Genomic DNA, 15409 nt, shown 5'->3' with positions numbered 1-15409 from the left:
ATTTAGGTCTAAGGGCTTGTCTGCATCTTCACAGCCTTCTGGCAAACCTCACTTTTCTGCAGCTTTTTAGGTGAAGCTTTTTGCTCTTACGTCCAGTTTCTGACACTCTGTGTATCTGTCATTTTACTCTCCAAAACTTAGGCTCACAAAGCGACCCTCTGTGGCACATGTTCGCGGTTTTACATGCTCAGCATCCATTACTCCTTCCTTCAGGGAACCACACCTCAAAGTCCCTTTGGCTATGCCTAGTTCAGTCCATATAAGTCTGGTGAGGATTCTAATTCCACCTAAGGAGAGCCTGACTCATGACTGGCCAGCCAACACTCTGCATTCTCTAGCCACATGGATTGGCTCAGGGAAGAGCATAAGACCCAGGCCTAACCTACATTGCCTTGACCATGGATATTGTTTCAGTGTTGAACACATGACACAGTTATTTTTGTAATTAGTTAATTCTGCAACTTATGATATAGCAACTGGGGAAAAGTGCTCAGTTTTTAGCTGGATTTGAACCTGGAAAATATGACTAGAGCAATCGTCACCATTTTATCACTACTTGGTGCCTGAGAATAAAACCAGTATGATGACAGAACCAAGAGAGAGTAACTGGGTCCTAAATGACATCATTTAAGATCCAGGATCACACATTATCTTACATTATTCTACCCTTGGATTTTCTTTCCTACTGTATAAAATATTTAATTTTTTTTCATACCTAAGCAGTTTGATTCTGATTTCAAAAGTCTTAATATGCCCCCTCTGATACTCTCAACTATAGGCTTGATGTATCAAGCCTCATCTGAAGCTATATATTAACATTTTTCTTTGTGACTCGGGACAAGATTCTGGCAGCTAAGTTTAGGAAAGAGAATGCAATTGTTAGGTACAAGGGTATGTAAAACTTCGCTTAGTAGTTATTGCAAAAAACCTCACTGTAGGAGTTATTGCAAAAAAGTGTCTATTCAAATGTCTTGCCCTTTTTTTATTGGATCGTCTATATTTTATAATTGATTTATAGGTGTTCTTTGTGTATTCCATTTATCAGTCCTTTATCAGATATATGTTATGTAAATTTCCTCTCTATAGTTTCCTTTTCACTGTTTTAATCATATTTTTGATGAACATTAATTAATTCTTAATTTTAACCAAGTTCAATTTATCAGTGCTTTCCTTTATGGATTTTCTTTTTTTTAAATTTTTTTAACGTTTATTTATTTTTGAGAGACAGAGTGTGAGCAGAGGAGGTGCAGAGAGAGAAGGAGACACAGAATCAGAAGCAAGTTCCAGGCTGTGAGCTGTCAGCACAGAGCCTGATGCAAGGCTTGAGCCCATGAACTGCAAGATCATGACCTGAGCTGAAGTCAGCTGCTTAACCAACTGAGCCACCCAGGTGCCCTTTTTATGAATTTTCTTTATGTGTACTATGTAGGATATCTTTATGCTATATCAAGCAAAGCTATAAAATTTGGATATCAAAGCTATAAAGATATTCTTTTATATTATTTTCTAGAAAATTTATTGTTTTACTTTTCACATTTAAGTGGAATTTATTTCTTCATACGGTATGATCTAGAGGCAAAGTTCATTTTTTCCCCATAAGAATAAACCAGTTGATCAGGCATCAGTGATTGAAAAGATTATTCTTCACTGCATTTCAGTAGCACATATGATATTATATACATAAGTCTGATATTGGATTTTCTATTTTGTTCCATCGGTCTGTCTGGTCTTCCTTCAGTTGCACGTTGTTTTAATTACTGTCCTTGTCCAAAAGTCTTCATATCTGACAGTATCCATCCTCTAATTCTATTCTGTTTTCTTTAAAACTATCTTGCTGCTATTGACCCATTGCCTTTCTTTATAAATTTTAGAGTAAGTTTGTCAATGTTGTGAAAATAACTTGCTGAAATGTTTATAATATTATAGAACAAACTTTTGTAATTGTTTATAATTGTATAAGATAATTTTATAGAATAATAGAGACTTTAATGTGGAAAGGGTTGACATTTGTAAAGTATTACCCTCCCAACCTATGAGTGTATTATATTCCTCCATTTGTCTGGGTCTTCTTTACTTTCTGTCAGTGTGGTCATGTGTTCTTGTATAGAGGTCTTGTACAACTTTGGCCAAATTTCTTCCTCTGTAGTTGATGGTTTTGATGTTACTGTAAATGGTTTCATTTTTAAATTTCCCTTTCTAGTTATCTATTCCTGTATGCAGGAATAGAACCTATTTTTATTGACTCTATATCCAAAACTATTTTTTGCTTTTTTACTTATGAATTTTAATAATTTATTTTTACATGCTTTGTGGTTTTCTATGCATATATTTTTTTCTATATAGATATTTGGTATTATATATATTTATATAAATAGTTATATATTTGTACTTTATATTTATATATTTATAAATATTATATATTTATACATATAAATTTGGTCATTTATTAGTAAGTCATTTTAATTTGACTATGTCGAGTCTCTCCATTACATGTTGGCTTTTGACTTCATTAATTTCTGCTCTTTTTAAATTTTCTTTGTTATAGTTTCTGTGGGTTGAATTGCCTTATTTACTAACTTGAGCTAAGGAAATAAAACAGCTTCTTGAGATAGATACTTAGATCATTGCTTTTCATTCTCTTTTGCTGGTATATGCATTTCAGGCTACAAATTTCCCTCTAGGCTCTGCTTCAGCTTCATGCCACAAAATTGATAGGTACTCTTTTGATTAAAACTCACTCCAAAATATTTTCTAATATTTATTGAGATTTGCTCTTTCATCCTTTGATTATTTAGAAACATATTCCTTCATATAAAAACACCTGGAGGATCTTTGAGTTTCTCTTTATCTGTAATTTCTTGTTTAGATCCATTGTCAGAAAATGTATTCTTATGATTTCAATCTTCAGTATCTGTTAATATTTTCTTTATAGTCCAATGGATAGTCAATTTTGGTAGCTATTTTACGGGTACTTAAAAGAATGTTTATTTTTCAGTTGTTACATGCAGTGTTCTGTATGGTAGTGATGTTTATACTGTTTGCTGTTCTCTGAGATTTTTAGATCTGAGTTTTGGTTTCTGATGTTAATTTGAAGAAATTTTAAGTCATTATTTCAAATATTTTCTGCTCATTTCTTTCTCTCTTCTCCTTCTGATGTTCCCATCACTTGTATCTCACAACTTTTGTAGTTGTCTCACAGTCTTTGGATATTCTGTTCTTTTCTTTTTCTAGTCTTTTTTCTATTCTTGAATTATGGTTTTGTGGAGGAAGACCACAGAGGTTGAGTGCCATTCTTATCACATCATATCAAAGGTACATGTTAACAGCATGCAATCATTGTTGATGACCTGGCCAAGGTGAAGTTTGTCAGATTTTTCCACTGTAAAGTTGTTCCTTCTTTATTTTGTATTCATTTAAAGAAAGTTACTAATGGCAGCCCACATTTAAGGAGTGGGAAGTTATATGCCATGCCTTTGAGCTTGGAGCATCTACATAAATTATTTGCAATTCTCGTGCCCAGAAGACTTGTCTGTTCTCCTTCCTTCCTTCCTTCCTTCCTTCCTTCCTTCCTTCCTTCCTTCCTTCCTTCCTTTCTTTCTTTCTTTCTTTCAGTATGAACTCTTGGATATTTTATACTCTGTGTGATAATCCAACACTAATTTATTTTTTGCTTGGCCTGTTCTAGCTTTGGCCATCGATTGCTCTTCTTGTTGGGTCCTGTGTTCCTATGCTCCTTTGCCATCATTAATGTGCGCTTTTTTATAGCACTTCCTTACTTTCTGGCCTACACGATCCTCCCAGCCTATTCCCAGTCCCAAGAAGCAGCCATTTCTCCAAGGATATCTCATTCCTTTTATTAGAGAATTTTATCAGCAACCAAGATGTGGGTGCTAGTTGTGCTCATTGTTAATGGAATTTTTGCTTCTCTCAGCTGACAGAGCAAGAAACTCTATGTGTGCATATTAACCTGTGTATATATACACACATCTATAAATATTTCTATGGATATCCATCTACATATACTCATTTGCAGGATATCATCACACTCATAGCTTCATCTGTATATCTTCAGGTTTTTCTTTTTTGGTTTACAACAATTTAACTATGAAGTGCCTAACAATTTTAGATTCTTAAAGTTACTTGAATGTGTGGTTGGATGTCTTTCAAAGGCTTTGGAAAATGTTTGGTCAGTATCTCTTCAAATACTGCTTTTGTTTCCCTCTCTTTTTTTTTGGGGGGGGGGGAAGAAACATATGGTAGATTTCTGTATCATGTTCTGTAGGGAAAGGTTTGTTCTAATGGAAATGTCTGCATTTTCTGTTCTTTTATCTTTATGGACTTCTACCTGTATATTCCTCTTGATCTATCTTCCAGCTTCTTAATTCTGTCTTTTGCATGATCTAATATATTAACTTTGTCTATGCAATATTCTTTCAGTTATTTTATTTTTATTTGATTTTTTATAGATAGATTCCAATTCTTGATGAAATTTACTAGATATTGTAAAATCTTGGTCTGGTATCTACATTATCCAAAGCACCTGTGGGTCTGTGTCTGGGCTGGCTTATATAAGATAAAGTGTAAAGGGTTTGACAAGTTATATTCCTCCAGTGAGCATTTAATTTGCTCCTGACAGACAGTTAGACTCCAGCCATAATACCTTGATCCAGGCAATGGTGGTGTATTTCCATCTTCTCCTAATTGCTGATTCTTAAATGAAACTCTAGCTTGTTTACCAGGGCCTTTCCTCTGGAGTAGGTGCTAAGATCAAGTTTTAACTACCCAGCACTATAATTCCATGGAAATCTCTGTTTACTTCTTAGCTTCTCAGTTCCTTCTTGGCTTCTCAACATGTAACTTCTATGTTGACAAATGACTGAAGAAGAAATTGTATACAAAAGATCAAACTCAATATACTAGTTTGCTACAGATGCTATAACAAAGTACCACAGACTGGGTTGCTTAATCAACAAAAACTTATTGCCTCACAGCTTTGGCAGCTAGAAGTCAGAGATTAAGGTCCTAGAAGGGCCATGCTCCCTCTGAAGGTTCTAAGGAAAGATATATTCTAGGACTCTGTCTTAGCTTCGGGCAGTTCCTTGGCTTGTGGACACCTATCTCCAATCTTACATAGTTTCCTGTATCTCTGTTTCTGTGTCCAAATTTCCCCCTTTTCTAGGCATACAGTCTTATTGGATTGGGGGTATATCTTACTCCAGGAGACCTCATCTTAAAATTACATCTGCAAGACCTTATTTCCATGTCCTGAAGGACTGGAAGTTAAGACTTCAACATTTAAATTTGGGGGGAGATATAATTCAACCCATAGCACTCAACACAAAGCACCTCTATTTTCTTCTGTATCTTTGTCCCTTAAATCCTGGCTTTCTTTGTTGTTTTTTAATGGCTTCAAGCATTTTTTTCCCAAATTATATTCTGTTTTTATCATTGTTTTTAGCAAGAAAATTAATCTGCTACTCGCTATTCCAGCATGACTGAAGGTATACATCTGACTAATTCAATTTTTAACGTATGTTTTCCTTTATTTGAAAACAGAAGGAGAGTAGTACAATGAGCATATAAGGCATGGGATGCATAGTGACTTGTACAGAGAGATCGGGGTGGGGGTGGGGGGGGCTCCTGGTTAGGGAAAGCTAGTGCAACAAGACAAGGAAATTAAGCAAATCAATGTACACACAAATCCTGAGGTAGCCCACATGTTTTGGGAATCCACACAGGAGGAAATCATTCCATGGTTTCATGGCCAAGCATCTTTCTAGGTGAACTGGTAAGTTTCTTGTGATTAGCTGTTGGTTACCCATATTTATTACGTTTTATATAATTCTTTTTCCTTCCCCCTGCTGGAAACATGGGGGAGTTTTTCTCTGATATTTACCATGAGAACATGATCTAGCAACTGGAGATAAAATTCACAAAAGTATGAGGGCACACCTATGATTTGGTACCCCTGGAATTTTTAACTCACATCTGTCAACATCGAGCTTCCAACAAATGGTCAACTACAGTTCAGGTTTTCCTACCCTGGCACTCATTCCTACGGTGGTTTCTTTTTTTCTTTCTTTCTTTTTTTTTTTTTTAACGTTTTATTTATCTTTGAGAGAGAGATAAAGACAGTGTGAGCAGAGGAGGGTCAGAGAGAGAAGGAGTCACAGAATTGGAAGACAGGCTCCAGGCTCTGAGCTGTCAGCACAGAGCCCGATGCAGAGCTTGAACCCACGAACCATGAGAGCATGACCTGAGCTGAAGTCGGACGCTTAACCGACTGAGCCACCCAGGTCCCCCCAGTGGTTTCTGCACTTGAGTCTCAGCTCTGGTAAGCCTTAACTCCTTGGGCCACCTGTCTGTCTCTTCAATCTGGGGGGTGATCTTGGTTTGCCTGGTGTTAAAGAATTATGTTACTATCTCTAGTTGTGATTGTGGATTTTATCTAGTTCTCCTTTTAGTTCTGTTCCCCTTACCTTGATTCTTCTTTACTTCTATGTTTTGAAGCAACAGACATATCCTTGCCCTGTGGAGCTCATAGCCCAGGTGGAGAGGAAGACATTATTCAAATAATCCTAGAAATATGAAAGTGTAACTTAGATAAGAAGGCGGGAGAAGAGGAGCACATGTTCTGTGCCCATTAAAATCAGACCCCCAGGTTCTCTGTCAGTCTATCCAGGGCTTCTTAAACCTCACCGGTAGACAGAGCACCAAAATAGGCTTTGTACAGCCCCGATCCTAGCAGTATATTAGAATCACATGGGTGCTTAAAAGAATAAAAAGCCAAAAAGCAAGACTATACTCCCGACTGACAAATTAGACTCTTCGGGAATGGGAGCTAGCATGTGGTGTTTTTAAAAAAAATTTTTAAGTTTACTTATTATATTATTATTATTATTATTATTATTATTATTATTATTATTTTAGAGAGAGAGTAAGTAGGGCAGGGGCAGAGAGAGAGGGGAGAAAGAGAACCCATGTGGGCCTCGAACTCACGAACTGTGAGATCATGGCTGGAGCCAAAATCAAGGGTCGGACACTTGACTGACTGAGCCACCCAGGCACCACTAGCATGTGATATTTTTACAAATAAATATCCGTGGGGAGTGTAATGTACAGGCTGAATAAAGAACCCTGTTTTGGGGGAATAGAGGGTCTTAGATACTTTAACTTCGTTGTTTGTGGCCTCTTGGCTTAGCTGCCCTTAGGATTTTTGTCTGGTATCCTGTTTTCAGTAATAGGGCTCTTGGTTTGTTCACTCACCTCCGTTCAAACACCTGGGTCCCTGGCGCATCTCTCTGCTCGCTGGCAGCATGAAGCTCTTGCGGCCGACCAGGACTCATGGCCTCTGAAGGGCACTTACTTGGCTAGCACCTGTGTCCCTTAGCTGGGGCCTGAGCTGTTGAAGTAACTTCTTTATTTGTGCTAGAATAATCTAAAGAAAGAGGATAAGAGTAGGGGTTGCAGGATGTGCAAAGTAGGGTCAAGGCATCCTCAGGGGAGGGACACAGACACTCCCTGAACCTCTGCCTCTAGTCTTCTCTGTGAGACCATGTGGCTGGCTACTGTAGGACACCAGTCCAGGCTCACAGTGGCCCTGAGTTTCTAGAACCTTCCACGATAGCGCTCAGGGCTACAATGACCATGTGACTGGCCAGACGACTTGCCTTCAATTCTCTGGTGAGCATCCCCCCACTTCTAGGACCAACACGAGCTTTTCTACTTCTCCTCTCGCAAGAACCTCACTTTGTGCTTGGCCAAATCCATTTCCCTGCACAGTGGCCAACACTAACGGGCCCTAGAGTCCACTCATTTCGATGATGCCACTGCTAACTGTGTCTGAGTTCCTGTCTCAGATTGCTCTGTGAGTTCAAAGGCTGTTATGATCCCCACCAAAAAATACTGTAAGTATTTCCTTTTCCAGATTGGAGGACAACTCATATGCTTTGATCATTAACGGAACAAGATGCAGCACCCACTTCAATAAGAAAAATTTTGTTTCTCCTTCTCGGTTTACCAACTAGGGGACTTGTGGATTTTGCCCCTGAATTCCAGGGCCAGCTGCCACATCCTACAATGACATCACTGTCTGCCCAGATTCAGGCTCTTGCCTGGTATCAGGCTCCCCTTATTGGCCAGGACCCCTACCTGGCCTGACTCTTCCCCTGTGCCCACTGCTGTGTCCTGTGTCTGCTCTCCTCTGTCTCTTCTGTCGGGTTTGTGAGGGTCTCTCTGGGTCTAATGGGAGCTTTTGCCTTCTAAGCACCAGAGGCTGGATGCTCTAGGTCAGCAGAAGGAGAGATTCCTGATGCCCGATCTGGGTAGAGACTTGGAATACAGAGAAGAGGGAAGGAGGCCTCCAGGGGCTGGGGAGGGTTTCTCTTCCTACCCCGTGCATAGTGTGGAAGGTCATGAGACACTGTAACTTTGCCACAGTGAAAAAGTAGAGGACTGCAGAAGTCTCACATTTTGTGTGGATGATGAGAGGGCCTCTTGCAAGCAGTCTTGATGCCTCTGAGCTCCTGTAAAGGTTTGGCCAAGGGGACTGAAGGTTAGTTATGAGAATCAGTGTCTGAAACTTCTAAGAAAACCATCTGTTCAGAACAATGGCTTGTCCAATTAGTGAAATCCAAAAGGAGTTTGTTTTTCTGTGAGTGTTTATAAAAAGGAGGCAGTTAGTGGGTCAGGAAGTAGACTCTAGAGTTGGAATGGCTGGATTCAAATACCAGATCCTCTACTTCAGAGCTGTGTGACTTCGGTTGTTTGGATGACTCTTCTGTGTCACAGTTTCTTTATCTACAAAGTGTAGATAATTATAGGGTCTATCCTATAGGGCTTCCATATAACTTAAATGAGTTAAGATTTACAAAGCTCTTACAATAGTACCTGGAACAGAGTATCATACAATTTTTAAATTTTTGTAAGTATCCTCTTTAATGGTAGTAGTGCCTAACAACATCCTGACATGTCCAATTGCAATTAAGTTGTAACAACTTCAGTAAGAAACACTATGATTCATTTATCTGGTTTGTGTGTGTGTGAATGAGTGTGCACAGTGTGTGCATGCACTATTTGGATAACATCTCTTTATTTAGATTCATGGATAATATCTCAAAGTTCAGAGGAAAAAAAGCAGTTGTTCATAAAACCAGCACTCTGGTGATTTTGAATAACTCAGGTACAAATGAAAGATATCTAGAGTAATCAATTTCCTCAGACTCTCTGGGAGTTGGGGTGAGGTGGGGAGAGAAAACGGGGTGTAAATGAGGTACTTATTCCATCATCCACTTCAATTAGAAGAGCTTTGGAGGCACCTGGTTGGCTCAGTCGGCAAAACATCTGACTCTTGATTTTGGTTCAGGTCATGATCTTGCAGTTCACGAGATCAAGCCCCGTGTTGGGCTCTGAGCTGACAACGTAGAGCCTACTTGGGATTCTCTCTCTCCCTCTCTCTCTGCCCCTCCCCAGTTTGCACTCTCTCTCTTTCACTATCAAATAAATAAGCTTTAAAAAAAATAAAAGAGCTTTGTATCCATCTCTTTTATCCTTGAACAAACATTTCCATGGTTAAGAAACACTAAAACACAACAACTGATCTAGAGAAAGCTATATGTCTCCCAGACGGTTATCTGCAGGCATTAACTTTCATCACCAAGCTCTTGATGAGTTTGAGATAAAAGGGAGTTCAAGGTTGTTCTCATCAGCAGGACGCTGGGGTGAACATTATCCGAAGGCAGTGACAGGTTACATGCCTTGATAATCAACTAGGTAGATCAGGTTAGAGCTTCTTTATGAAAATTACAAAGCTTAACCAATAACTGTGTTCAAAAGGAAAGGCATCCCCCTCTCCACATGAGGGCTGAAAGAAAACCTATGGGTTGGGCCAGTCACACTCCTCCAAGACTGTTTGTTTGGAAATGACTGCCATATTCCAGCCTCAGAGACCCCCAATAGGTGTAACCTAGAAAATGCTCGCTGTGGATATTACCATATGCCCACCTTGGAAACCATAACAAAACATTCATCATATACCCGATTTTGAGCAATGATGCCCCATTCTAAGACTATAAAATAATAGCAGCCACATTAAACATACACATCAACTATAAAATATGCTTCAGTGTTTCAAATATTTACAATTTTAAAATGGCATCTTAAAATCAAAGAAATAGGGGATCTGCAAATTTGCACCCCCAGGTATTAAATCAAATTATCAGTCATGACCAATTTAGTGTGGCAGTTGTGCTGAATATGATGGCTTGAGTTTTGAAATAAGTCACCTTTAACCAGTAGAAATAACGATCTGGTTGATGTCGTATATGGAACAGTAGCATAAAATAAAATAATCATTGTAGAGAATAGTATTTACTTTTCCAGACTGATTTTTAAGCATCTAGTTCAGTCTGAAACCCATTATAATATTGGGATCATGATTAAAATAAAGCGTATTAAGGTTCTGCAAGATAATGATAATTTGTGAGTTTTCTTTTTAATTTTTAGTATCTCTTCTTTTGATTTTTAAAATTCTGTTTCACTGGGCAGAATTTCCACAACAGTCTTAAATAGTAGTGCCTAATAGAGGTCACCTTCATATTTCCTTAATTTTGATAGAAATGTCTCCAGTGATTAATTATTAGCTGTAACTGTGGTTGTTGGCCTTAACAACATTTTATTTATCATTTTGTGGCAATATATATCTCTAGTTTACTAAAACATTTTCAAAGTAGAAATTGAAGCAAAATTTAATCCAATGGCTTCTTTTGGTATCTGTAGAGAGGATAATACAATTTTTAAAAAATTTAACATCTTAGCACCGTGTGATATTAACAATTTGAATATTAAATCACACCAAGAATTTAGCGATGCAAAAGGGAGGATCAAAACATAGCGCTGTTCTGTAAAGTGAATTATTTGCTTTGTGAATTACCTGTGACAAGTTTCTAAGCCCAGAAAGCCAGTCTCTATAAGCCAGAATGTGGTTGGTGTCTTGGGGACCAGAGACTAATTATAATAGCTCCAGCCTAGGCAGGGGCACTATTAGGAGGTCAGACCTGCCAGAAGAAATCAATTATAGGAGATGAACCTTGTCTGGATGTGCTTTCTGCAGTTCCCCCTCTTAGGTCCAAAGCCTTGCTTCCTGGTGCAAAGATCATGAATGCCAGAGTCTGTCATTTGTACACCACTTGGCACTGATCTTCTCCGCCCCCCACCCCAGTGGTCTTCGCCTTTCTGGTCAGCCCAGAATTAGCACAAAATTAGCAATGAGACATGGGAGGGACGTGGAGATAAGTGCTCCTCTTTATGGAGACACTGACTGACTTCAGCCAGGACGGTATTGCAGCGAATCCAACAAGCCTCTGGAAGAAAACTGGCACCTGTGCACGTGTGCGCGCACACACACACACTCGTACACTTACAACCCTTCCCTCACGTTAGGGGATTTTTGGGGCATAGTGAAGGCTTAATGTGGGCATGTTTCATAGTGAGTTGAATGAGCAAGTGAACTCAGTCGTCCGAGTATGTCTCATACTCACCACATACAATGTCTGCTCGCAGAGACACAGGCAAGTGGGACAGCACCTGCCCTCCCCACAGCTCTCTACACATGTGCTAACTGCGTCATCGTCCCCTCTGAGCTGTGACACACATTCGCTGGAAGTCTCGGCAAGAGCTAGAATGCTTTCAATCTCAAGGATCAAAAATCTCAATCCCAATAGCCTCAACCACAGGTGGATTTAGCACTGCACATAGTAAATAGGAAGCTGAGAAACAGAGATGGCTCTGGGACTGATTGATCTGGAGGCTGTCACCAAGGACTGAACTTCACCCTGTCACTCCTGCCATTTCTAGGAATACCCTTAGCCTGGCTTCCCCTTGTGGGTGCAGGGTGGGTCCCCGGGAGCAAACAGCAGTGTTGCCTAGTTCACATCCAGGAAGTCAAGGCCAGAGGGTTCCCTAGACTTTTTTAAGAGCCAAGAAGAACTTTCTAAAAGTCAAAGGTAAATTTCTCCCTGCATATCAAAGATTGTGATCAGGGCAGTGCCCTTTCCTGAATCAGGACGCTGGGATTGTATTTAAATCAAGCCAAATCTGCCTCCTGAGGCAGGAGTCATAGTGATGAAACAGATTCTGGGAAGTTAAACTGAATCACAGCAGTTTAAACACTACCTGTGCCAAAAGAGTGAGTTTCCAGGGCTCACCTTATGCCCGGAATACGGTGCTGGGTGGAGATTCGTGGGCACAGCCCTGTCTGGCTCTTCCAAGCCACACCACTGAGGCAGCTGCCTCTCATCGACACAGGGAAGGCAGCATCAGCTGGTCCAACCAGACTTCATTATTTCTTTCACTCCTGGGACCTGTGCTTGGAGGCTGCCGAAGCGAGATCAGAGTCCCACACACGCAGCGAGTGAGAAGTTCAAAGTGAGATGTTCATTCTTCCTTTCTCTGTTCCCTTTCCCCGGCTCAAGGGAGACTACATGAAAACAATTGTTTTGGTACTGATTTATACAAGTCCCTAGCTATGGCCCCAACCAAAAAGCCAGGGTAGTTCTTGTGCCCGAGGGGCTGATTAGTGTGTGAGGATGTGTTTGTGTTTGTGTGAGTCTGTCTGAGTATGTGTGCATGCATGTGTGTGCTTGTGTATGAGTTTGTGACTGTGTGTGTGTATGTGTGTGACTGTATACGTGTGTGAGTGTGTGTGTTTATATATCTGTGTGCATGTGTCTGTGCATACGCATTGGGTAATTAAGCCCTTGGTTGGCTAGAAAGCATGGGATATGGGGGCTCTGAGGAAAGAAAACCGTCTGGATGAAAAACAATCTAAACAGTGAGGCTGTTACTTTTAAATTTGTTTTTGCCAGTTTTATTGAAATAAAATTCACATGTCATATAATTCATCCATTTAAAGGGTAAAAGTCAATAGTTTTTAGGGCATTCACAGAATTGTGTATTCACCATATTACTAAAATATTTTCATTAGCCCGAAAAGAGACCCCACACCTCTTAGCTCTCACTCTCCAATCCCTCTACTCTGCTCAGATCTAGGCAGCCATTAAGCTACTTTATGGTACTGTGGATTTGCTTATTCAGGACATTTTATATCAATGAAATTATACAGTATGTCGTCCTTTGTGTTTGGCCTCTTTTACTTAGCACCTTTTCAAGGCCCATCCTTGTTACAGCATCAGTAACTTTATTCCTTTGTATGGATTAATAATAATCTATTTATCGATACACGGCAGTTTTTTCTATCCATTAGTGAGTTGATAGACGTTTGGGTTGTCTTCACTTTTTGGCTGCATTATGAACAATATTGCTATGAACATTCATGTACACATTTTTGCATGGACATATACTTTTCTTTCTCTTGGGTATATGTATAGGTGTAGAATTGTTGAATCACATGGTCACTGTGTTTAACCATTTGAGGAGCTGCCAAACTATTTTCCAAAGCAGCTACATCATTGAACATTAGCTGTGTATGAGGGAGGGTTCCAGTCTCTTCATATCCTTGTCATACTTGCTATTATCTATCTTTGATGACAGCCGTCTTAAATGGGTATCTCACTTTGGTTTTGATTCGCATTTCCCTGATGGCTAAGATGCACATATTTTCATGTGCCATTTGCATATTTTCCTTGGAGAAATATCTATTCATATACTTTGCCCATTTTTCAACGGGATATTTGTCTTTTAATTCTTGAATTGTAATAGTTCTTTATATTTTCTATACACAAACCCTTCACCAGATATATGAATTGAAGAAAATTCCCTCCATTCTGCAAGTTGTCTTTTCTTTCTATGTACAGTTTCATTTAAAACACAGAAGTTTGTAATTTTGTATGTCCAGCTAATTTTGTTGTTGCTGTCACTTGTGCCTCTGCCTAACTCAAGGTCAAGAAGGTCATAAAGATTTAAGCCTATGCTCTTGTCAAGACTGTTATATGGTTTGGGACACCTGGGTGGCTCAGTTGGTTGAGTGTCTGACTTCGGCTCAGGTCATGATCTTGTGGTACCTGAGCTTGAGTCCCATGTTGGGCTCTGCGCTGACAGATGAGACCCTGCAGCCTGCTTCGGATTCTGTCTCCCTCTCTCTCTGCCCCTCCCCCACTCACATTCTATCTCTATCTCAAAACTAAATAAACATAAAAAAATTAAAAGAAAATAAGTGCATGGTTTTATTTCTTTCACTGAGTCTTTGATTCATTTTAGGTCGGTTTTTGTATGTGTTGTAAGGCAGCATTCCAATTTCATTTCTTTGCTTGTGAATATACACTTGCCCCATTATCATTTGTTGAAACGACTATTCTTTCCCAACTGAATTGTCTGGACACCATGCTGAAAATCCCTTATAATTTTAAAGGTTTATTTCTAGACTCAATTCTATGCCACTAAATCTATCTGCCTAATTTTAGGCCAGTATCAATCACTCTGTCTTGAGTACCATAGCTTTGTAATATGTTTTAAATTTGGGAAGTATGAGTCCTTTAACTTCTTTCTTCTTTTTCATTATTGTTTTGACTCTTCTCAGTCCCTTGAATTTCTATATGAATTTTAAGTTTAGCTTGTCAATTTATGTAAAGGAGTCAGCTGAAATTTTACAGAGATTCACTTGACTCTATAGATCAGCTGGGGGATTGTTGTCATTTTAACCATACTGAATCTTCTGATTCATGAACATGGGATGTCTTTCCATTTATCTAGATCTTCTTTAATCCCCTTCATCAGTGTTTTGTAGTTTTCAGACTATAAGTTTTGTACTCCTTTCATTAAATGTATTCCTAAGTATTTTATTCTTCTTTGTGTTATTATGAATGGCATAATTTTCTTAATTTTATTTTTGTTGGCTCATTGTTATTGTATGGAAAAACAATTGAATTTTGAATACTGATCTTATATCCTGAAACCTGCTGAACTTGTTCCTTAGTTCTAACAGATTTTTAGACATCATAGCTTTTTTGCTTCTCTTCAGTAGTTCTCCTGTAAAGAATGGAGCAAATTTAATTTTTAAGACCTATAGAAATTCTTATATATGGTGCAACTATTCTATTTCTTGATGTTCTACAAATTATTTTAATTTAGAAAAGCTAAATAACTTCCATAAGGTCACAAAATTAAGCAAATATTCTCCTTTAACTGTAAGACATGTGAGAGATGAAGATTCACTACTTTTCCTTACACTACTTCAGTTCCTAGGCTTCCTCATGTGCACACGCACACATGCACATACACCCACACACACTCAGGGTTCATTGTTTTGTCAGACCTGTGCTACTAGAGTTCATTTTTTTTTTTAATCTGAAGGTTTTCTCTGGTTAACTTTCTAGAAGTCAGTACTGGGGCACCTGGGTGGCTCAGTCAGTTAAGCATCTGACTTTGGCTCAAGTCATGATCTCCTGGTCCATGA

The sequence above is a fragment of the Hyaena hyaena genome, unplaced genomic scaffold (genome assembly GCF_003009895.1).
Source record: "Hyaena hyaena isolate Hyena2069 unplaced genomic scaffold, ASM300989v1 scaffold_91, whole genome shotgun sequence".
NCBI classification, from domain to species: domain Eukaryota; kingdom Metazoa; phylum Chordata; class Mammalia; order Carnivora; family Hyaenidae; genus Hyaena; species Hyaena hyaena.
This window is presented reverse-complemented; position numbering follows the sequence as displayed.